Here is a 26,066-nt window from a genome sequence, read left to right on the forward strand (position 1 = left end):
AAAGACAAAGCAAAAAGTCAAAACAGAAGTTGATATTCAACATGAAGCACATTTATTCAAGTAAGAACATGTCCTAAAAAGGACCAAACCCAAATCCTAAGGCAAATCCATCTAATGAACAAGATAAGGCAAAGGCACACAATGGTGATCACAATTGGACATTCAAATGAGAAAAACCATATTCAAACAGAAATGAATCCAATGATCATGAAAATATTTATGTGCATACAACATGTTAAACACAAGCATCATGCAAAAAATTGGAATCTGAAAAGCTCAATTGACATGTATATGAAAATGAACAAGATCAACATCAAAATGTGTGACACACATTGTCACACCATACATTTCATGTGTCTAAAACAGAGACGGAAAATGATAAAAATGCGCAACCAAGCCTTAAAAATCATGCAACATGTTAGGAATAAGCATGTTAAATTTCATGGCAATTGGACAATGTATGTGCATTTCACAAGCAAATGAATTCAACATGTCATATTTTGCATCATGTTCAAATAAGCCAGCACAATCCAAATTCCAGCAAGGCACAAATCAAGAAATTCACATCACAAAATAAAAGACATTCAAATGAACATGTAGCAAAAAATTGGAAGTGATTTGGATTAATTTTCTATTTGTTATGATTTTTGGAAGTTGGATGAAATAAAATTGAAATGATACGAATAATGTATGAGAAATGGAGGGAAATAGAAAAGGTTGAAATAAATTTGAAAATATGCATGCAGTGAGGAATCGAACCATGTACACATGAAAACAAAGGCGCTGAAGAAATAAAATCACAATTGTGTGGAGCCAGGAATCGAACCATGTAGCAAGGAACGGCTCCAGCGCGTTTTGTACAAAACGCCGCGTTTCAATAATTGAGTTGGCATGCCAACTCAGAGCCAGTGGTACGCGTGGAACAGATCAAGGCCAATGGTTTTGCTATGTAGGAGCCATGCAAGTAGTGACAAGGTAGAAACCCTAGTGCTTGCATCAAACGGCGGAGGACGGCGGGGCTCAGCCGTCTTCTCCGATGGATTTCCGGCGAGCATTCAACATTTTTTTCCAGATTTACGCATGGCATATATCATTGGAACCGTCTCAGTGCGTAGAACAAGGATCTAACATTCATTAAAACTAATTCTCACTAACTAACACGGATCGATCCAAAACATCATGTACATCAAAAAATTCAACTCAACATATCTCATGCAATACTCATCCATTTTTAATAAAATTCACATCAGAATTCTCAATGCAGCAAGGCCTATCTAAACATGTCAACAAAATAGCAAATGGTGAGATTCGATTTCTAACCTCCTTGAAGAACAGTGAGTTGAAACAGTGGATTCAAGCTTCCTCCAGCTCCAGATTTCCTTCCTCAACCTTGCTATGAAGTCTGGTACACGAATTGATGCTTGAAAAGGCTTGGTTCTAGCTTAATCTTCAAGTTCCATGTTCATCTTCATGAGCTCAACTTGCTTGATTCTTGGCCAAAATCTTCAATCCACAGCTTGATCCTTCATCAACAATGCTCAATAATCCAGAATATGCAAGGATCTTGATGTGTTATGTGCAAAAATTTGAAGTTTCAATTGAGAGAAAATTTGGAGGGAAAGAAAATTTTCTAGATCTAGAATGTGTAAGAATGAACAATTCTGTTACAATTAGGCTTTTATATGACAGGTTAATTACTTTGCTAATGATAATTAGGCTTGGCTAATGAAAATTTAATGAGACATGAGATGTTATGCACAATTGATAAATTCACCTTATGCATGGCAAAATGGACGTGAACAGTGCACATGCATGGTTCAATTACACTTAAAATCAACTTATGAACATGATGGAATGATCAAAAAGCTTGTAGCATCAACCAATTTCAAATTATGGATTTTCCCTCCAAAAAGCACATGTATGCACCAATGGTCATGTGATGTTATTTCATGCAATGCAATGATGGATTTGGAAAATATTGGTCATGAGAAGCAATATGCAAAAAGAGTGACTTCATTTGGAGTTTTGGATCAAAAGTTATGGCACTTTGAAGTTTCATGCACACTTGACGATCATTTTCTCATAACTCCTCAACCATTCATCAGATGCTCATGATCTTTGACTTTTCAGAAATGGGAGAGAAAGATCTTCAACTTTCATGTTGGACAAAATTTCATTTGAAGCTTATTTGATGTTGGAAAGTCAAGTTGAAGGTGATCCAAAAACTTGCCATTTTTGGAAACTTGAAATTACAGGTCACTTTCCATTTTGGGAAACTTTTGATTTGGCTTCAAATTCTTCAAGGTATGTGTTTGACATGATGAATAAACCTCTTTGGGACATGAATGAAGTGTCTCAAACCATTTCTCCCCCTCCTAGCCCTCAGCTCTTACACAGTTGACTGTATAGGTCCTCAGATGACCTTGACATGCTCTGATCAGCTTGAGCCTTAACCACTTGAGGATCTGGCTCAGAAATGAAACCCTAGCTTATACAAGCCCAATATGATGATCATGTGACCCCCATCTCAATAGAATACTTCATCTCCTTGAAAATCCCTGGCTGGAACAGAAGTCATTGATTAGGGTTGACCAGAGGTCAAAACCCTAATCCAAAGGGACTGAAGCATGCACAATGAAACCCTGGATGATGACACAACCCTGATGATGGTGACATATCCTTGCAATAAGATAATGCACAAGACCTTTGAAGGATCAGGAAAACCCTAATTGAAATGCACACCCTCAGATGGTTGACAACCAGACCGTAGAAACCCTCAAGCTTGAACCATGTACCATCTCTATCTTCTGAAAAAGACCTTGGAGGATGACTTCCTTATTTCCACATGATATGCAATATGCAAATGCCTAATGTCCTAAAACATGAAATGCAATATGCCAAACTAGTCCCAAGAAGAGGAGGGCAAATTTTGAGGTGTTACAGCTGCCCCTATTCAATCCACTGTGAACCTATCGATATGAACAGCCTCGGCTTTCAGATGATCAGGGCGAAGAGTGATTGAATACCAAGAACAGACGAACAATTTACGCTCTGCTGGGGAATAATTAACAATGCCTGTTAGAATCGGCAAAGAAGCGATCTTAAAAGAAAAACCTGTCTGGTACGGTGAAAGTTGGCCTGAATACCGAAAAGAATGTTGACCTGGATACCAAAATAAATGGTAACACAGGAATAACCATGGCCTGAATGCCGCATTCGCTGGGGATTATTATTATTATTTTTTTTGCTTTTTCTTGAACCCCAAAACTTTCTGATTTATGTTTCTTGCTTTTCTTGAACCCCGAACAAATATTTTCTTTCGCGCGGATGATCCCGGATCACCGCATTTGAACCCCGATAACTTCATGTCACTCCTACTGCCAAACAATGAACCCCGTTCTCCATTTGACCCCCATTCGCCTGACAATAACTCGCGATCGTTGTTGTGAACCCCATTCTCCAGAAAACACCCCGTGTCTCCCTTTCTCCATTTGAACCCCGTTCTCCATTTTCTTGTGATAATTCCGTTGGTAACGTAGGAAATAACACCAAACATCACTCTAATGACGACACCAGAGGACACATGTGCATTTCTTCCTCAGAAGACACCCGTAACAACCTCTGTTGGCCTCAGCCAAAGTCTAAGGTGACACATGATCAGAAGACAATCCTAAGGACCTCATCCCGGATACAATCTTCAACTCTAATCTCCAGTTGAACCCCGTTCTCCAGAAAATGCCCATCACTTCCCTTTCTCCATTTCTTCAATTTTCGCGCTGATCGCGTAACGTTCTTTGATCTTTATTTCCATCTCCGCTCGACGGAAAATTTTCCTCCAATATCGTGCTACTAGGGAACATTGTTGCTCCAACGTCATGATGCTAAACTCCTCAGAGTAACATCTTCGCCATCCGGCGAAACCAATCCTCAAACGGTAACCACGACTTGAGGCTAGCTGATTCTTGCAATGCTGATGCTGATCTTCCAACTAGTTAAACCAATTCTCAAACGGTAACCACGACTTGAGACTAGCTTATGCTTGCAATGCTGATGCATGATTACTTTTTTACAGCGTAATGCTCCATAACCATGGAAATGCTACGCAATTAACTATGCAATATGCTATGCTTCTCTAAATGATGAATGCATAAACAAATATCCCCCTCAAGGGACTTTTACTGGGGAGCTCGAGGCACTCTGCTGAGGAACTCGCTATCGCTCCAATCTTCACCCTGCTGGGGAATAGCACTGCTGCTGGGGAAAGGACAACCCTCACCAGGGATGACCTCTACTGAACTTGATCCGCTTGGGGTCTTCGCTGGGAAACAGCTACCGAAGCAACACCTCCACTGGGGAAACGAAAACCTTCCGACTTGCTGAGGATATAACAATCTCAAACCTGCTAGGGGAAATAACAAACTTCAGGCCTGGCTGCCGAGGCAACACCGATCTCGAACCCGCTAGGGAGATAACAATCCCGACCCTGCTAGGGGAAATACAGAATATCTAGCATGGAACACCTGTCGACTCGTCGAACCCTGGTATTCACCATCTAACTCCAGTGTCAGCTTTCCACTTTTGAGAGCTCCCAGACTCGTCTGGACTTTTCTGATTCATCACCTTGTACCCTCGATTCCTCCGTACTCTACGGAGATCGAACTCCTTGGATTCATACAAACTTTCCAATTCTTCATACTTTGAAGAGTCTTCTTGATTAATACTCCAGGATCGTCGCGCGTTTCTCGCCGTCTTTACACCTTGTCCCTGATTGGACTCCACGGGGATCCTTTGTCAAAAAGGCTTCATATCACAACCTGCAAGTGAGTCAAAATATCTAACAGCTCCTGCAAAAGAGATCGTTAGACAAAAACGTGCCCCAGGTGTACCAAAATTTCAACACTTGGGTCACTACACCTTCCAAATAAGATTTCAAGCTTTCAATCCTATAAACATGCATTGGAAGGGACATGTATGTCTCAAAATGCAAATATTCTTTATCAAAAATAACTGGATGTTTTTGCAATCAAAGCGGTAATGAAAACAAAAACAAAGTTATTTGACTGAATATGCATTTTATTGATTGAAAAAGGTGGCTCAAAACTGAGCAATACACAGGAAGCAATTCCTGAAAAGAGGTAATTGTGTACAAAAGGAAAATCTATCCTAATGGCAATGTGAACCCGTGATCTTATCGAGTTCCAACTCGGTTACACCCCATATGTCCTCAAGACTCTCTGTGCTTTCTGCCTTCTGAACAAGACGCTTCCGACCGATCTCTGCCGGGGATTATCCACGTGTCATATCCAAAGCACAAACGACCACGCTAGACGCAGTTGTTCGTTTCAATCCCTCTTTTGCCTGGACCCCCCTTTCGGGTTTTCAGTCCACCGGGATACCCTTTTTTCCCAAGCCGCCCTTGTGGGGTTTTCGACTTGCCGGGTGTACAATTTTTTCTCTTTTTATCCCTAATTTTTGCCCGAACCTTTTTTCATTTTTCTGGTTCGCTGGGATGCCCATTTTTGCATGGACTATTTTATTCTTTTCGCCCAGCAGGTCTCTTATACGAAGTATTTTTTAACTGCGTCCGCATTCACAGGGGATGGAAAATTCTCACCATCCATGGTCGTCAACAACAAGGCTCCGCCAGAGAAAACCTTTTTGACCACGAATGGACCTTCATAATTGGGTGTCCACTTGCCCCTACGATCGTTCTGAGGAGGAAGGATCCTTTTCAGCACCATATCTCCCACATGATACACACGAGGTCGCACCTTTCGGTCAAAAGCACGCTTCATTTTCTACTGGTACAACTGCCCATGACAAATGGACGCCAGCCTCTTGTCCTCAATCAGGCTCAACTCTTCGTACCGAGTCCTTACCCATTCAGCTTCTTTCAATTTCACGTCCATCAGGACTCTCAACGACGGAATCTGAACCTCAACCGGTAGCACGACTTCCATCCCATACACAAGTGAAAAAGGCGTTGCCCCAGTAGATGTACGCACCGAGGTTCGATACCCATGCAATCTTCATGTTCAGCCACATCGTTGGTACATTCAATTGTTAGCCGGGCAGCAAAAGGAATGTGGGATCCTTTTGGCGTAACCAAAATAGCACCAACTCCACTACCATTCACGTTAACGGCCCCATCAAACATCAGAATCCATTCGGATTCAGGGTCAGGCCCCTCCTCTGGGATTGGTTCCTCACAATCTTTCTATTAGAGAACCATGATGCCCTCATCAGGGAATTCAAACTTCATCGGTTGATAATCCTCAATGGGTTGCTGGGCGAGGTAATCAGACAATACACTCCCCTTTATTGCTTTTTGAGAGGTGTACTGGATATCGTACTCAGTCAAAATCATTTGCCATCTCGCAACCCGTCCGGTCAATGCTGGCTTCTCAAACATATACTTGATCGGATCCATCTTGGAAATCAACAAAGTGGTATGAACCAGCATATACTGTCTCAGTCGACGAGCAGCCTATGCCAAAGCACAACAAGTTTTCTCGAGCAGTGAATATTTTGTTTCACAGTCGGTAAACTTTTTGCTAAGGTAAATTGCATGCTCTTTTTTACCAGACTCGTCATGCTGCCCCAGTACACACCCCATAGACCCCTCGAGGACCGTCAAGTACGGGGTTAACGGTCGTCCCTCCACAGGAGGCATCAGAATCGGAGGCTCCTGCAAATATTCTTTTATCTTTTCAAATGCCGCTTGGCAATCATTATTCCACCTGACCGTTTGATCTTTTCTCAATCAACTTGAATATGGGTTCACTCGTGGCTGTTAGATGAGATATGAACCGTGAGATGCAGTTCAATCTACCTAAGAAACCACGAACCTCTTTCTCTGTTCTCGGTTCAGGCATCTCTCGTATTGCTTTTACTTTAGCAGGATCAACCTCGATTCCTCTTTCACTTACAATACACCCCCAGCAACTTACCAGACCGCACTCCGAAAGTGCACTTACTCGGATTCAACCTCAGTTTGAATTGTCTCGACTAGTCAAACAGCTTGGCCAAGTCTACTGAATGCCCCTCTTCTGTTTGGGACTTTTCTATCATGTCATCAACATAGCATTCGATTTCATGATGAATCATATCATGAAACAAAGTCACCATAGCCCTTTGATATGTGGCACCGGTATTCTTGAGACCGAATGGCATCACCTCCGCTCTTGACACTCGCCTCCAAGGCATCCCCAACCTTTACTTCCTTTCAGACCTCCTCGGTGCCTGGATTGACATCCTCAACCTGCTCTTCGTGCGGCTGAATCACCTTCTCCTCTTGTTTTAACAACCTGGCTAATTCTCCCGGCAGTTCACAATCTTCTTCGCCTTCTTCTTCGGCATGATAGATCGGATTGTCGAAATCATATATGGGTGTAACAGAATTGTTATCAATGAGATCCGGAGACTGATCGCATCTGTATGAATATTGATTCATGCATTGCTTTTGAGGTTGGAACGAGACAAATCAAAAGGAAGGAAAATGAAAACAAACATTTCCATTTTTATTTTTTTAAACTGCAAATATAAATGAAAAACAGGGAACACCGCTTTTAATGTGAAAAACATCCATTTATTAATGATGCAAAATGTTGCAAAATGAAACACATGAGGTGACCCTTACAATGAACCATTACGTTTCGGGCAAAACGTATGGCTTTCATGCAAACCGAATTGAAAAACAGAAATATTACTCTTCACGTAGAGTGACAGTGATGATCTTTTCGGCCTTCCAGTTCTGGACTTCCATCCTTGGTACGCACGGTTTTATCCAACCATCGAGCTCGCAGTCACTGGCAGTCTCTTCCCCCACCGCACAAACGTGACCTGAATCTTCAGCAATTACACCCACCATCACCTGACCATGCGTCGGCATGGGGTTAACATTAACATTCGGAGATGGTGCAAAATTGATGGCCTTGGAGTCTACCATGTCTTGGACAACATGCTTAAAAGCTCTACAACCCTCAATGTTATGCCCTGGTGTACCAGAATGGAATTCACACTTGGCATTCTCATCATAGTTAGGAGGCCTCTGATCTGGTCTTATCAGAGCCATCGTCCTCGGCTGAACCAACCCAAGATCCATCAACTTCTTAAACAGAAAAGCATATGTCACGGGTGGCCTATCAAACTGACGATCAGTCCCCTTTCCTTTCACTTGGTACCCCGCTCTCTGTGCTCTCTGCTGAGGTGGCTGATGTTGCTGTTGTACCGATTGATTACCAGCAGGAATTGCTACCGCAGCGGTGGGCTGGTAGTAACAATCCCTACCGTGTCCTCTCTGGGCATACACAGCACTCGGTTCACCCTCATTCTTGCGCTGACCATTCCCGAATAGCTTCTTTACTCCAGATGACAGAGCATTTCCCTGTATTTTCCCCATTCTCAGCCAGCTTTCAATTCTCTCACCAGCCACTACTATGTCTACGAAGCCAGTGACGGGACAACCCACCATCCTTTCAGCAAAAATCCCCTGTAGGGTACCCATGAACAGATCAGACATCTCCCGATCCTCTAACGGTGGTTGAACTCTGGTAGCCAACTTCCTCCACCTTTATGCATATTCTTTAAACCCTTCATTCGGCTTTTGAGACATACCCTACAACTGGGTACGACTAGGAGCCATGTCAGCATTGAATTGATATTGTTTAAAGAAGGCATCCCCCAAATCCTGCCAGCTCTTGATATTTGAAGACCTCAACTTGGTATACCATTCCAGAGACCCACCAGACAAACTGTCCTGGAAGAAGTACATCCATAGCTTCTGGTCCATTGTATAGGCAGAAATTTTCTGGACAAAAGCCTGGAGATGAGTTTCCGGGCAAGAACTCCCATTATATTTATCAAACATGGGCACTTTAAACTTCTGTGGAATCACAATCCCCTCAACTAGCCCCATGTCTGTCATATTGATAGCCCCAGGAGTAGCATGGCTTTCCAGAGCCCCGATCTTCTCTGCCAGCACCTGAATTTCTTTGTTTGGCGGCGGAACACCGTACTGACCAAATTGCTCATTTAGTATGGAGAACTGATCCGCTTCTTTATCTTCCAGGGCTTCAAAGAAAGGAGGAAACTGATTATCCTTCAATTCATTGCCTGCAGGACCTAATCCACCGCCCGCGGCGAAACCAAAACCTCCACCGTTGTTGATTACCACACCAGAAGTAGTCGTCTTCTTTCTGGGATCACCACCATCCCTAGAACCGCCGAGACCGTTGTTGGAGACCCCCTCTAGGTTATTACCACTGTTGGCAGCAGAAGCCCGCTCAAGCTTCTCCACTTTCTCAACCAATGCCTTCTGCCCCAAGGCGAACCCTTGCATAACATTGATCAGCTCTCCCATCTTCTCTTTCAGCTCGAGAATATCTGCGTTAGATGTATCCATCAGTTTGGATTTGTTGCGCCTGGTAGGGTATCTGTGCGGATGTGCTACGTGCAAAGGAATGATTCTACGTGCGCGAGCAATGATTCCTGAAACAATCAAACACGTTAGAAACTGACACCTGCAAAATAGAAGACAAGTTATTATGATTCATGCATGAATGCAATGTCTATCCGTATGAGGAACATTCTGTCCTTTGATTCTGGCTTCATCGAGACGGATAATAACTTGACAATAACATTCTGACATCAGGATGTCTCTCAACCGGAATCTCAATCGAGAATGTACCCTGAGTAGGGATAAACATGAGTTAGATGCGGATGAATGCAAAATGGGAATGATGCTGATGCATGAATGCAAGTCACTGTGCCATCCTCCAAGTCATTTGAACATCAATTGTACGGACATTCGGGTCTCTGGACTGATCACAACCATATGAGGGAATAAGTACCCATAAATCCAACTTGAGAGTTCCGAAATAAACGGAACCTGAGGATATACCACCATCACCACAGGAAAATCGTTGAACTGATAGCAAGAAAATCATCTGTACCAACCCAGGGAATCTTGAAATAAACGGATCCCCACTGATAAATACCACGGACAGAACTCCGGCGTCTCAGCAATAAATATCCATAAATCCACCTCAAAAATAGAACTCAGATCGAGAACTGAACCATTAGTCACCATTAGAAAGTCACCACCAGAACATGCATCTGTAGGAATCAAACCCTCCCCTCACAGGTGAATTCTAATAAGGTCATCCTAAGGCGGATAATGGTCTCGACAATCGGACAAGATACTCAACGGGTTTGCCCTTGCGGGTGTGCCGTTGTAGCTCTCATAAGATCATCTAAACCAAAGATCCGGGAAAGAACGGTCACCGAAGTCAATAGCTCAGAAGAGGTAACCCAACCATAATGGAAACTCCACTATGGAAAAGCTCTCTCAAAAGAACCTCGTCCGGCTTGTGGTATGTCACGTCACAACAACATGCCCAACCAACATGTGAGGAACGTGAGACCACACTAATCCTAGGTGTATACTCGGGCCTGGGTTTTAGCCCCACTCCGAACACCCACCCCAAATCAAAGGAACCAAACCTGTACAGAATCCAGCACAATGATAATATGATGCATGCAAACATATATGCAAATATATATACAGTACAATAATCATAAATGTCATAAATAAAACAGCAAAAGCAACCAAAACTATCCTAGAGAGTGCTAGGATTGACTCGCTTAGGGAAGATGGACCAGCCAGAGGTCAACTTCTTTGTTTCCCCAACAGAGTCGCCAGCTATCGCATACGCGAAAAACAACCGGTGGGAAAAGACACAGAGCCGCCGACGTGCGTTATTTATCCCAAAGGAGGGAAAGGAAACGCTCGAAGTAAACCTGAAAAGGGAAAGAAATGGTCTTGCGACCAGAGATATCAAGGTACGGGAGTCGATTATGCAAGGGGAAGGTATTAGCACCCCTCACGTTCGTCGTACTCGACGGGATCCACGCTCAACAGGATAGGAAAAAGTTGCTGATAAACTGCTCAAAGAATGCACACACACTGGAATAAACAGGTGGAAGAAGACGGAGGAAGGGGACTCGGCAGGATGTCGCATCCTGGGCCTACGTAGTTTGTCAGAAACAAACATCAGAGTCAACGTAGTTCGGGGAAATGGGGAACGGGCTCGCTAGGATATCGCATCCTATGCCTACATATCTCATCTGGAATGAGCATCAGAGCTGTCGTAGTTCGGCTAACGCACGCCGAAACAGAACACAACACAGAGACGCTGAGACGTCAAAAGAAACTCAACAAGGAAACAGAATGCCAATAGCTGGGCTTACATCCGACTCCAAACAAAGCAAACAGGAAACAGAATGCCAATAGCTGGGCTTACATCCGACTCCAGACAAAAGCAAACAGGAAAGAGAAGGCCAATAAATGGGCTTACATCCGACTCCAAACAAATAAACAATCGCTAACCAGCGAACACCAAAGGTTCTCCAACTGACAAACTAAAAGGGAGTCTGGAACTCGAGCCTAGTAGTTGTCAAGCAAACACCAAGAGGACGCTGAGACGTCAAAAGAAACAAAGAGGTTGAACACACAGACTAAAAGGGAGTCGGGAACTCGGACCTAATAGCTGTCAAACACACAAAAAAAAAAAAAAGGGTTGAACAAAACACACGCAAAAACAAAAAGGTTGCCCGGAGAGATCTCACACGATCTCCTGCCTACGTACCTCATCTGGTATGAGGATCAGGGCGACGTAGTTCCCCTTAACAGGGGAGAAACTCTCATAACCAGAGACCAAGGGAATAACGAACTAAAAAGGAGACTGACTCGAGCCTAATAGTCGTCATGCAAATTATAACCCTAAGTTGAGGTCTCTAACAAGAGTTTGACTCACACAGGAAGTGAGTCAACTCAAGTCTATCTCTACATACGTTCAACTTCCTTGGAAGTTGACCATACGACTCCTACAGAAAAGGAGATGAGAAGTGGAAAGCAGATAAACATATCAAAAGTAAACATCACACTCTATATACAAACAAGAGGCTTCACACAAGGGTGGGCTTTAGTCAAGGGGTCATGTCAACCTCGACAAACAAGCCTGAATGCAATGGTAATCTGGAGCTCTTAACCTCTAACATTGAGAGTTAGGGTGAGCAGATGAAAGGTAATGAGGGTTAGACCTCATAGCTCTTAACCCTGGCCTGGGTGAGCTTAAGACAAAGAATGTGTGGGGGTCCAGAATGAGGGACCCTATTCCACCTGACTGACTCTATACAAGATTTTGGGTGTTTATTCAAAAGCATCAGCACGTAGTGCGAGCATGATGAAAGACTCAACTGAATAGCAGGGGATTGATTGCAAATCCCTTCTATCTGCCAATTGCTTCTTCACTTAGGAGGTCTTAACATGTATCCATGCCTCAACAAGGAGGTCTTTAGCACAAAATTAAACAAATCACAAACATTGCCTCTTAAGGAGGACTTCAGCCAAATGCCTGCCAAAAGAAAACGACAGGGCTTCCAGACTACATGGAGTTAGAGGATGATTACCTAGGTGGTATGCTAACCACAGCCAAAGCAAAGCTCAAGCAAGAGCTAAAAGCGACTAAAGTACCTGTGCAAAAGTCAAACAAGTCAATATAGTATTCAGACAAACCAAACAGTCAACAACAGTGTTACAACCAATATGTACACAAGGCAAGTCCTATGTGTAAACAACTCAAGTGAGTTCATCACCCAAGGACCTACAACACAATCAAGGTTAGTGCACAAAGTAATTTGCATCTCAAGTCATGAGATCAACACCAACCACTAGGACTAGAAGCTTGAACCTGAAATACAAAGCTCAAAAGGTGAGTACAAACCACTAGTACCAAGACTAGGGTCAAAGACAAAGAAACAGAAGTTGATATTCAACATGAAGCACATTTATTCAAGTAAGAATATGTCATAAAAAGGACCTAACCCAAATCCTAAGCCAAATCCATCTAATGAACAAGATAAGGCAAAGGCACACAATGGTGACCATAATTGGACATTCAAATGAGAAAAGACCATATTAAAACAGAAATGAATCCAATGATCATAAAAAATTTTATGTGCATACAACATGTTAAACACAAGCATCATGCAAAAAATTGGAATCAGAAAAGCTTAATTGACATGTATATGAAAATGAACAAGATCAACATCAAAATGTGTGACACACATTGTCACACCATACATTTCATGTGTCTAAAACAGAGATGGAAAATGATAAAAATGCGCAACCAAGCCTCAAAAATCGTGCAACATGTTAGGAATAAGCATGTTAAATTTCATGGCAATTGGACAATGTATGTGCATTTCACAAGCAAATGAATTCAACATGTCATATTTTGCATCATGTTCAAATAAGCCAGCACAATCCAAATTCCAGCAAGGCACAAATCAAGAAATTCACATCACAAAATAAAAGACATTCAAATGAACATGTAGCAAAAAATTGGAAGTGATATGAATAATGTATGAGAAATGGAGGGAAATAGAAAAGGTTGAAATAAATTTGAAAATATGCATGTAGTGAGGAATCGAACCATGTACACATGAAAACAGAGGCGCTGAAGAAATAAAATCTCAATTGTATGGAGCCAGGAATCGAACCATGTAGCAAGGAAAGGCTCCAGCGCGTTTTGTACAAAACGCCGCGTTTCAATAATTGAGTTGGCATGCCAACTCAGAGCCAGTGGTACGCGTGGAACAGATCAAGGCCAATGGTTTCGCTACGTAGGAGCCATGCAAGCAGTGACAAGGTAGAAACCCTAGCGCTTGCATCAGACGGCGGAGGATGGCGGGGCTCAGCCGTCTTCTCCGATGGATTTCCGGCGAGCATTCAACATTTTTTTTCAGATTTACGCATGGCATATATCATTGGAACCGTCTCAGTGCGTAGAACAAGGATCTAACATTCATTAAAACTAATTCTCACTAACAAACATGGATCGATCCAAAACATCATGTACATCAAAAAATTCAACTCAACATATCTCATGCAATACTCATCCATTTTTAATAAAATTCACATCAGAATTCTCAGTGCAGCAAGGCCTATCTAAACATGTCAACAAAATAGCAAATGGTGAGATTCGATTTCTAACCTCCTTGAAGAACAGTGAGTTGAAACAGTGGATTCAAGCTTCCTCCAGCTCCAGATTTCCTTCCTCAACCTTGCTATGAAGTCTGGTACACGAATTGATGCTTGAAAAGGCTTGGTTCTAGCTTAATCTTCAAGTTCCATGTTCATCTTCATGAGCTCAACTTGCTTGATTCTTGGCCAAAATCTTCAATCCACATCTTGATCCTTCATCAACAATGCTCAATAATCCAGAATATGCAAGGATCTTGATGTGTTATGTGCAAAAATTTGAAGTTTCAATTGAGAGAAAATTTGGAGGGAAAGAAAATTTTCTAGATCTAGAATGTGTAAGAATGAACAATTCTGTTACAATTAGGCTTTTATATGACAGGTTAATTACTTTGCTAATGATAATTAGGCTTGGCTAATGAAAATTTAATGAGACATGAGATGTTATGCACAATTGGTAAATTCACCTTATGCATGGCAAAATGGACGTGAACAGTGAACATGCATGGTTCAATTACACTTAAAATCAACTTATGAACATGATGGAATGATCAAAAAGCTTGTAGCATCAACCAATTTCAAATTATGGATTTTCCCTCCAAAAAGCACATGTATGCACCAATGGTCATGTGATGTTATTTCATGCAATGCAATGATGGATTTGGAAAATATTGGTCATGAGAAGCAATATGCAAAAAGAGTGACTTCATTTGGAGTTTTGGATCAAAAGTTATGGCACTTTGAAGTTTCATGCACACTTGAGGATCATTTTCTCATAACTCCTCAACCATTCATCAGATGCTCATGATCTTGGACTTTTTAGAAATGGGAGAGAAATATATTCAACTTTCATGTTGGACAAAATTTCATTTGAAGCTTATTTGATGTTGGAAAGTCAAGTTGAAGGTGATCCATAAACTTGCCATTTTTGGAAACTTGAAATTACAGGTCACTTTCCATTTTGGGAAACTTTTGATTTGGCTTCAAATTCTTCAAGGTATGTGTTTGACATGATGAATAAACCTCTTTGGGACATGAATGAAGTGTCTCAAACCATTTCTCCCCCTCCTAGCCCTCAGCTCTTACACAGTTGATTGTATAGGTCCTCAGATGACCTTGACATGCTCTGATCAGCTTGAGCCTTAACCACTTGAGGAATTGGCTCAGAAATGAAACCCTAGCTTATACAAGCCCAATAGGATGATCATGTGACCCCCATCTCAATAGAATACTTCATCTCCTTGAAAATCCCTGGCTGGAACAGAAGTCATTGATTAGAGTTGACCAGAGGTCAAAACCCTAATCCAAAGGGACTGAAGCATGCACAATGAAACCCTGGATGATGACACAACCCTGATGATGGTGACATATCCTTGCAATAAGATAATGCACAAGACCTTTGAAGGATCAGGAAAACCCTAATTGAAATACACACCCTCAGATGGTTGACAACCAGACCATAGAAACCCTCAAGCTTGAACCATGTACCATCTCCCTCTTCTGAAAAAGACCTTGGAGGATGACTTCCTTATTTCCACATGATATGCAATATGCAAATGCCTAATGTCCTAAAACATGAAATGCAATATGCCAAACTAGTCCCAAGAAGAGGAGGGCAAATTTTGAGGTGTTACAACGCTTTATCAAATGTGCTAGTTGACATTGGATCTTCGTTGAATGTGCTTCCAAAGTCAACATTGTCCAAGTTGTCATATCAAGGAGCGCCTATGAGATATAGTGGCATGATCGTCAAAGCTTTTGACGATTCGCGCAAAATTGTGATTGGCGAAGTGGACCTTCTGGTGAAGATAGGTCTGAGTGACTTCCAGATTACTTTTCAAGTAATGGATATCCACCTGGCCTATTTTCATGTAATGGATATCCACCCGGCCTATGAGAAGAAGACCGGAGCTCTGGCTCCGGCGGTGCGTTGGCACGTCTCCCAACCACATGATCCATTCAATTTGTTTTAATCTAAGGCGTTGGTTTTGATTACCACGTGTGTGGCGCGCTGACTAGGTTTCATCATGGAACGCACGTTTGTGTCCACTTGATATGAAATCTCAATTAATGAGGGAGATCAAGTGGCTCACGGTTTTTGATTTTTTGATTTTAATTTTTATTCCTTTGATTTTCATTAATTTATATTAATTTTAATATTGATCCAAAAAATATGAGAGTTTCACAAAAAAATTTCAAATAGTTTCCTCTTTCATATTTTGAATTAAAATTATTTTTTGGATCATTATTAATATTTTTCATGATTTTGTGATTATTTTTAATTGTTTAAAAATACTTTTAAGTCTTTAAAAATTCTGAATTTTTTTCTCCAAGGTCCTTTGACCTTGTTTGACCTATGATAAATCGAATGGCTATTTCTTTGGTGCTTTGATGAGGTTTTAGGAATTTGACAAACCATATTTAATTTAAATGCCTCATTTTAGTATTTTTAATTTTAATAAATGCCAAATAGTTGTGTTGACCTATTGTGATGATTTGTGTAAGTTTGACTCATGTTGTTGGGCCTTGGTCAAGGTTGATTTGACTTTGTTAAGTTAATAGAATTGGATTTAGGGGATTGACGGAATGTACATTCCATCTCCAAAAATGAATGAATGATATTAATTTGGTAAAAGTCCTCCTTTGATCAATTTGAGTTTTGATCCATTCCCTTCCCTCTTCATCTCATTCCCCTTCTTTATGCATTCATCTCATTTGGCCTATAATATCTCTAAGTCCTAAGGCTAGTTGATTGCAAAATCAACATAAGTATGGATGAGATTAGGCCACCTCTTTTGCATATTCTTTTTGTGTGTGGTATGTTTTATGAGCATAGTCCATTATACTATGTCTCTAGCATGCATTAACACCAAAATTCTATTGCCCGACCTCAAATAGTTGTGACTTCTACATAAGTCCAATTACGATTGCTTAACATAGCGCTAAATTTTTGACACAAAAAGGTATAGCATTCTAGTTAGTGAGATTGTAAGTCTCCCCTCTTTCATGGTATTGTGTGAAAACTTGGCCTTTTTTCCTTCCTTTGGAAGATGTCTTAGCTCAAGGATCCATGCTTGTGATAAGCGGGTTGAGTGTTCTCCAAAGAATGACTTAAAATGAAAAGCAAAAGCAAAACAATACTAACTTTTTGATTATACCATACTTCTATATTATCATTTTACTAACCAAAATACCAAAAATATGTCTTTGTATCTATCTAACTCTTTTGTAGGTAAGGGACATGATTTCCCTTATTCATTGATCACATCTAGGGTTTGAGACCCTCATGAACAAAGAGCACAATCAAGAATTGATTCAAGAGTGGTTATAAGCATCATATATGAGTCCCAATGTTCTCTACATGCTATATTGATCAAGTTTGCTTCAAGAGTTTGAGGGTGATTTGCCTTGGAAACCCTAGTATGACTGGGTATATTGAGTAACTTCTCCAACAAGCTATCCCACCAATTGATCAAATTTCTCAAGGGGCACATCAAAATTCATCATCTTATGCATATATGATCTACCATTTGCCAAGAAAGTCAAGAGAATATGAAATTAGCAAGTTGGTTGATGATGGTTGGCCAGATGAATTCATCTGATCAAAACTGGGTCTCCCTAGACCCTATCTCCTACAATTTTCACCATATGAAAATGAGCCCAAGAGCTAACTTACTCTAAATGACATTATAAACAACTTTTCATGTTGATACCTAGAGCTAGTTTTGCTTGAAAAGTCATTTTCTATGTTGAAACATTATAGGTCATTTTCTCTAAACCCTAATTTGAAAGTCAACTGCCCAAGGCCATAACTTTCTCAATTTTTATGATATGAAAGATTTCCATGTTGCACAATCCAATTAAATGTGTCTACTTCAGCTTTGATGTTTGGAGTGAGAACTAATTCAACTTCTTTGCACATGTGATATGAGGCTACATTATAGGTCACTTTTTACCTATACCATGGAAAGTTGGTGACCATTTTGAAGGTCTTTGAGAGAGCTACAACTTTGATGAAGACACTTTTCTCATTTGAAGCTCCTAATAAAAGTTAAGCAAGGTGGAATATTGAGACATATGGCTTGACACTTAGAAAATTTTTGGTATGTCAAATATTTCCAAACATCCACCTCAAATATCTCCAAGTTCCAAATTCCAAATGAAAAAGTGTTCAACATCAAACTTGTTACTCTTGATCTTACCTTTCCAAAGAGCTAAATTTCATGCATTTTGGATGAGAAATGCATAGGCTGCGCGTGGCTTAAACAGGCTGGTATAATGTGGCATGGATCAAACTTTGAATGACAATGCTCAATTGCCTTACAATCCAATCCATCTCCAAAGCATCTGAACTTCATTTTGGACTTTTGGACAATCATTTCATGGGCCTATGCGCGCCCATGCAGCTTGCTTACATCATTTTGCCAAAATTAGAAAGTTGAAAGAGTGTACAATTATCATTTGAATTTTCTATAAATTGAAGCCCTCATGCTCAGAAATAACAGACACACTGCGCCAACTTTGATTCCCCACAGAAAACCCTTCATACCAAGAGTATAAACTTGAGAAATTCAGTTGAATTTGAGCTTGAATCTCCACTGTTTTGGAATTCAATTCTCCAGGAGTCCATTGATTCTAAGCCTTTCCATTCCTCTTCTGCAAGAAATTGAAGTGAAGCAAAGCACGATTCAGATCAAGATCTAGAAAGCTCAGACCTCCATTGAAGGTAATTTGCAGAAAATTTAATCTCTTCGATTCTCCTTGTTTCTTGCTCAATTCTACTGATTATTGTGTTGACTGAAGTCCTACCAATGTAGGCAAGGTGTTTGAGTTTATTTGAGGCTAAATCGAAGCAACTCAGATCATGAACCTCGTTTTTCAATTCCACATATCTCTCAATATAGTTGGAATTGGAAGAAATGGAGGTGATATTCGTGCTCAGTGATGTTTTCTCTTTAAAATCATGTCCCTGTTTGAAATTTTGGTGATGGTTCATGATGACGAGTCCGGCGAGGCTCGCTGGAGAAGACAACCGGAGCTCTGGCTCCGGTGATGAGTTGTCTTTGGTCTAAACCGTGTGATCTAACTCCCATGTTCCAATCTTAGCCGTGCATTGTGATTAACATGTTTGCAGCGCAGTTGACTCACGTGTTGGTGGAACGCACGTTGTGGATCATCAGATCTGCCACCTCAATTAATGAGGGAGATCTGATGGTCCACGTATTTTAGCATTTTCTGATTTTTCATTTAATTCCATTTTCTTCAATAATTCATAATAAATTTAATATTGATCCAAAAAATATGGGACTTTCACCAAAAAATTTCAAATATTTTTCTCTTTCATATTCTGAATTAAAATTATTTTTTGGATCATTATTAATATTTTTCATTAATTAATTGATTTTTCTTTTGTTTTTAATTGTTTGAAAATATTTCTAATTGTTTAAAAATATTTTTAAGTGTCCAAAAATTATGATTTTTTTTATCCAAGGTCCTTTGACCTTGTTTGACCTATGATAAATCACATGGCCATTTATTTGGTGTTTTGATGTGATTTTAGGATTTGGACAAAACATAATTGAATTTAATGCATTATTATAATATATTTAATTGAACAAATGTCATTTTAATTGTGTTGATCATTTGGATTGACTTATTTGAGTTTCTCATTAGTTGTTGGGCCTTGGTCAAGGTTGATTTGACTTTGTCAAGTTAATATTATTCGATTTAGGGGATTGATGGAATGTACATTCCATCTCCCAAAATGAATGAATAATATTAATTTGGTAAAAGTCCTCCTTTGACCAATTTGTGATCTCATTCATCCATTTCCCCCTTCATCTAATTCTCCTTCATCCATTCATTTCAATTGGCCAATGATATCTCAAAGTCCTAATGCTAGTTGATTGAAAGATTAACATGAGTATGAATGAAATTAGGCCACGCCTTTGCATATTTTTGTGTGTGGTATGTTTAATGAGCATAGTTCTTAATACTATGTCTCCAACATGCATTAACACCAAAAGTTTATTGCCTGGCGTTAAATAGTTGTGACTTCTACATAAGTCCAATTACGATTGCTTAACATAGCGCTAAACTTATGACACAAAAGGCATAAGCATTCTAGTTAGTGAGATTGTAAGTCTCCCCCCTTCCATGGTATTGTGTGGAAACTTGGCCTTATTTCCTTTCTTTGGAAGATGTTTTGGTTCAAGGATCCATGCTTGTGGCAAGTGGGTTAAGTGTTCTCCAAAGAATGTCTTGAAATAAAAAAGCAAAACAAAACTAACTATTAACTTACTAACCATTAACTTTTACTTTCAAGCTTTTACTTTTAATGCAATTTACTTTTATTGTTCTATTATCATTTGTCATTGTACATATCATTCTAATTGTATATGTTAATGCAATTTTCCCTTTGTCCACTTGGACCATATTGTGTGATATGCTTTGTTGCCTTGTTTGTTTAATTGGTCTTTGACCATTAATGCACATAATAATAACAAAAACCCAAAAAGTCTTTTGAGTGGACTGTTGTTTTAATCTCCCCAATTGGACTTAGAATTTAGGCAACATTCCTTTGCCAATGGACTTGGCCAATGCCAATTTGTTGAAGAACTAAAAGCTTGCAAGCTTGAATTCATCTGATACATCATTCTAGATCTCTCCAGAGTCATCTGTAACATTGATCACTGTTAAGCTGTTATGTTGAACCTGAGACTTGTGGAATTCATCTGCTACATAGGTTATTTTGAAGAAAGATCATGAAGTGGATAAGCTTGGAAGAGGCTATCTTTAGTTGATGCCTTTGCTCTTCAAGATTGATATAATTGTGCATATGTGTGTTGGTTGATTCTAAAAAGTCCAAGGGAATTCTGGGTTTCTATTGTCATACTTGTCTATTGGATTGCTCCATTTTGGTCAGATCTTTTCAACTTTAAACTTTTAAAGTTCTTGTATCTAGGGTAGTCTCTTCATCTTCTCACTGATAACATGAAATAATATCACATTTTTGGACTCGATTTAATTAAATTATATTATTATTTGTTTCGATTTATTTCATTTTATTCGAGATTACTTGGTATTTTTCCTTCTATTTATCTCAGGTAATTTATTTGAAGCAAAAGTGAAAAAAGAAGAAAAGGGGGTGCAAAAAGATGAGGAAAGCAAAAGCCCAGCCCACAATTACAAGCCAGGAGCGCTGAACCTGTGACGAACGCAACACAAGGCGTGACGAGCGTCACGCCCCCTACTAAGTGTTACGAGCGTAACACAAGGTGTGACGACCATCACACCCCCATTCCTATTTTTTCAGTTTTTGGCATAGCTTTAATGTTACTACTTTCTATTTTTTTTCAACATTCTACCTCCATAGCAACTTTTATTTCCTTTTCTTTTCCAGTCAATTTTCAAGCACTTAATTAATTTTTCACACAATAGTTTCTACACCGGAAACTATTGTGTATCTTTTACTAGATCTAACCTTACGTTAGATCATAGTATTTTATTCCTTCGCTTTTATTTTCCTGTCCGATTGAAGAGTTCAAGAACAAATCCAACCGGTCTGTGCTGGAGTGTTCAAGATTGCTATTAATTATTCAGGTTCTTTAATTTATTATTTTAATTTATATATGCCCTGCATTACTATTTATTTATATTGTTTGCCTGATATGGTTTTATTTAAGCATGATAATTGTTTAGACCTGTTTAGCATGTCCGGCTAATTAATTTAGATATCGGTATGTAAATTAAGCGGAATAAAGAATCAAAAACTAAGTTGGTTTAATTTCATTTAAAAATAAATCACTCTTTTTATAGTCTCAATTTACAGGGTTAATCCCAAAGTTTTTGTACGAGAGTAAAAGACATAAAGAAGTTAAAATCAATAGAACGAAAGTTTGAGTTTTTAACTGGACAGTGTAAATTGGACATTAATTCTAAATCAGGGCGAAAGCAATTTTTAGAGTTAATTAAATTCTAATCTTTTTCAAAAAGTATTTTTAAAGGTTAAATGTGAGGACGAGAGTTAAGCATTTAAGTTTAAATATATAATCTAAGTCAACAGAGCGAGAGTTTGAGACGAGGGTGTTTAAACGGTTATTATTTTAATAAAAAGAGTTTCTGTAGATTCTATTGTTTTCGAAAAGTGATTTTGGACTTAACTAATGAGTGACAGCTACGTTAATATAAAGTCATGGTCTATTCAACAGAGCGAGAGTTTGAGAAAAGGCTTTTAATCAATAGTGTCAACTAAAAAGATTTATTTTAAAACCAAGAAACCAACGAAGATTTGATTCCCTAATTACGACGAACTACATACCGATATCCGCTTAATTAATATTTAATTTAGATCTAATTTTAGTTTTACTTTTCCCCCAAACAATCAAAGTATCATCCGCCTTAGCTTTACAAAGTAACCTTAGAAAGCGGTATATCGGTTCATAAGTCCCTGTGGGATCGATATCTTTTAAAATTACGTGATAGAACTGTGCACTTGCAGTTAGTACCCCAATTCGACTCATAAAGTCGCGATCAAGTTTTTGGCCCCGTTGTCGGGGACTTTTATTTAGTCGATATCGTAACTCTCCTGTTACGCTGTAGAGACTAAGGCAATTTTTATTTTTCATTTTTTTCTTTCGTTGATTTGTATGCGACACACTCGCTCACAAGGCGAGCCGTTTTACTTACGAATCAACGACATTGAACTATATCTCCGAGTCTTACGACGAATTCAGGAATATCGTGCTGCAAACAATCTCCCTCCTATCGAAGTGCCCGACCTCAAAAATCTTCTTCCTTCGCCGATACCCGAGATGGCAGAACCAGCTCGTGCTCTTCGAGATTACGCCGCTCCATCGCAAGATGAGCCGCATTCGAGTATTGCTCCACCCGCAATCGAAGCAAACAACTTCGAACTTAAGCCTTCGTTGCTACAAGCAGTGCAACAAAATCAATTCTCTGGAAATCCTACCGAGGATCCAAACCTTCATTTATCCGTATTTGTCCAATACGCTGATACTGTTAAAGCTAATGGTGTCACATCAGAGGCAATTCGACTTCGTCTCTTTCCTTTCTCGTTAAGAGATAAAGCTAGAAGATGGCTTCAGTCTCTACCTTCCAACTCAGTCACCACATGGAATGAGTTGAAGAAAATCTTCCTTGCCCGATATTTTCCTCCAAGCAAAACAGCTATGTTGAGAGCCCAGATAAATGGATTTAAACAGAAAGATAACGAGTCTCTTTTCGAAGCATGGGAAAGATACAAAGACATGATGAGACTTAGTACACACCATGGTTTAGAGGACTAGTTAGTAATACATACCTTCTATAATGGTCTCTTATACAACACAAGGTTAACAATAGACGCCGTCGCAGGTGGTGCACTTATGGATAAACCTTATGCCGATGCTTATCAACTTATCGAAAGCATGGCCCAAAACCATTATCAGTGGGGAAGCGATCGAACAATGGTAGAGAAACCTCAAATGAAAAGTGGCATGTACGAGATAAGTAGCCTTGATCATGTTAATGCAAAAGTGGGTGCTCTGGCCCAGAAAATTGAAAGTTTAAATGTATCACCTCCAACCACCGTGGTTGCCGCAACTCAGAATTGCGAAGTCTGTGGAATCCAAGGTCACACTCCTGCAGATTGTCAACTCCTAACAGGAATCCAAGCAGAGCAAGTAAATTATGCTCAAGGAAATCCCTACTCGCATACCTATAACTCTAACTGGAAGAACCATCCTAATTTTTCATATAAGAGTAATAATGCTTTATACGCACCAGGACAAGCTCCAAGTCAAGCCCCAGCTATACCTCCGGGATATCAAAAGCTGATCCCATCTACACCTAACAATAACGTTCCTAGGAAATCCAACTTGGAAATCATGATGGAGAACTTCATAGCTTCTCAACAGCAAACCAATAAAGATTTCTTAAACCAGAATGTACACACTAGCGAACAAATTAAACAACTAGCAAGTAAAGTAGATGCCCTGGCCACCCATAACAAAATGCTGGAAATACAAATCTCACAAGTAGCTCAACAACAAGCGCCTACTGCTGCCCCAACTGGTACATTTCCTGGACAGCCCCAACCTAACCCGAAAAGCCACGCTCATGCAATCATATTAAGAAGTGGAACGGAAGTAGAAGGACCGTCTGATCCAAGGATGGAAAACCAAAACTCTAAAAAGTCAACCGAGGAAGAAAGTAAACCTAAGGAAAAGGAAGAGAGTAATAAGGAAACCGTAGAAAAGAAAGAACCTTATGTACCTCCACCACCTTATAAGCCACCTATCCCTTACCCTCAAAGGCTTATTAAAACCAAAGATGCGGGCCAATTTAAAAAATTTGTTGACCTACTGAAACAATTAAACGTCACAATTCCGTTTACAGAAGCTATTACGCAGATGCCCTCATATGCTAAGTTCTTAAAAGAAATTCTTTCTAATAAAAGGAAACTTGAAGATAGCGAAACCGTTACACTCACTGCTGAATGTAGCGCCATAATCCAGAATATGCCTCCAAAACTTAAGGATCCTGGTAGTTTCTCTATACCCTGTCACATAGGAAAATTTGTCATAGATAAAGCTCTATACGATTTAGGAGCCGGTATCAGTGTTATGCCTTTATCCATATGCAAGAAACTGGAAATGGGAGAATTAAGACCAACTAAATTGTCTGTGCAATTAGCAGATCGTTCCGTTAGATATCCTGTAGGAATTCTTGAAAACGTTCCCGTGCGCATAGGACAATTCTACATTCCAACCGATTTTATAATTATGGACATTAGAGAAGATGAAGTTACACCCATTATATTGGGAAGACCATTCTTAGCAACCGCCGGTGCGATCACAGACGTAAAACGAGGACGACTCACTTTCGAAGTAGGAGAAGAGAAAATTGAGTTCATTCTTTCCCAATTTTTGAAAGCACCTGCAATAGATGACACATGTTACTTTATGGATATCATCGATGAATGCATAAAAGAAACAGAGTTAGAAAATGACAAATTGTTTGACTATCGTGTAGAAGACGAACTTAACCAATGTTTAGCAATGACATCGGATCCTGCGCAATGCCTTAAGAAACCAAACCTCGACCTGAAAACACTTCCCAAAAATCTGAGATATGAATTCCTAGACTTAGAACTTGAACGACCAGTAATAGTTAATGCAGACCTAGGAAAGATCGAAACCGAAAAACTCCTACATATCTTAAGAAAATATCCAACCGCACTATGATACAACATCACCGATCTTAAAGGAATAAGTCCTTCTATTTGTATGCACCGCATCATGCTAGAAGAAGACTGTAAAACCTCTAGGGAACATCAGAGGAGACTAAACCCGATCCTAATTGAGGTAGTGAAGAAGGAAGTAACAAAGTTATTAGAGGCAGGTATCATATATCCTATATCTGATAGCAAATGGGTTAGTCCTGTACACGTAGTACCAAAGAAAGGAGGTATAACAGTTATTGAAAATGAAAAAGGAGAAACTATAACCAAACGAATCGAATCGGGATGGAGAATGTGCATTGACTATAGGAAACTAAACAAAGCAACCCGAAAAGATCATTTCCCTTTACCATTCATAGACCAGATGTTAGAACGATTAGCAAAACATTCTCATTTCTGCTATCTAGACGGTTACTCAGGCTTCTTTCAAATACCAATTCATCCTGATGACCAAGAAAAGACAACATTCACATGTACTTTTGGTACATTTGCTTATCGACGAATGCCGTTTGGCTTGTGCAATGCTCCCGCAACCTTCCAAAGGTGCATGATGGCAATATTCGCCGATTTTCTCGAAAATATCATGGAAGTATTTATGGACGATTTTTCCGTATGCGGACAAAGCTTTGAAGAATGTCTTGAAAACCTAGAAAGAGTTCTAGAGCGATGTGTAAAAGTGAACCTAGTACTTAATTGGGAAAAATGTCACTTTATGGTACAAAAAGGAATTGTTTTAGGACACATCATATCAAATAGAGGAATTGAAGTAGACAAAGCCAA

General features: G+C 39.8%; 1 non-coding gene across 1 annotated transcript; it reads right to left on the minus strand.

The window, feature by feature from the left end:
* Positions 1–23,235: 23,235 nt before the first annotated feature.
* LOC127134122 (small nucleolar RNA R71) lies at positions 23,236–23,342 on the minus strand. The gene has a single exon (XR_007807890.1). It is a non-coding gene; the product is annotated as a small nucleolar RNA R71 (small nucleolar RNA).
* Between the last annotated feature and the right edge of the window lie 2,724 nt (positions 23,343–26,066).

Source organism: Lathyrus oleraceus, chromosome 3, assembly GCF_024323335.1.
Source record: "Lathyrus oleraceus cultivar Zhongwan6 chromosome 3, CAAS_Psat_ZW6_1.0, whole genome shotgun sequence".
In the NCBI taxonomy this organism is placed as follows: Eukaryota; Viridiplantae; Streptophyta; class Magnoliopsida; order Fabales; family Fabaceae; genus Lathyrus; species Lathyrus oleraceus.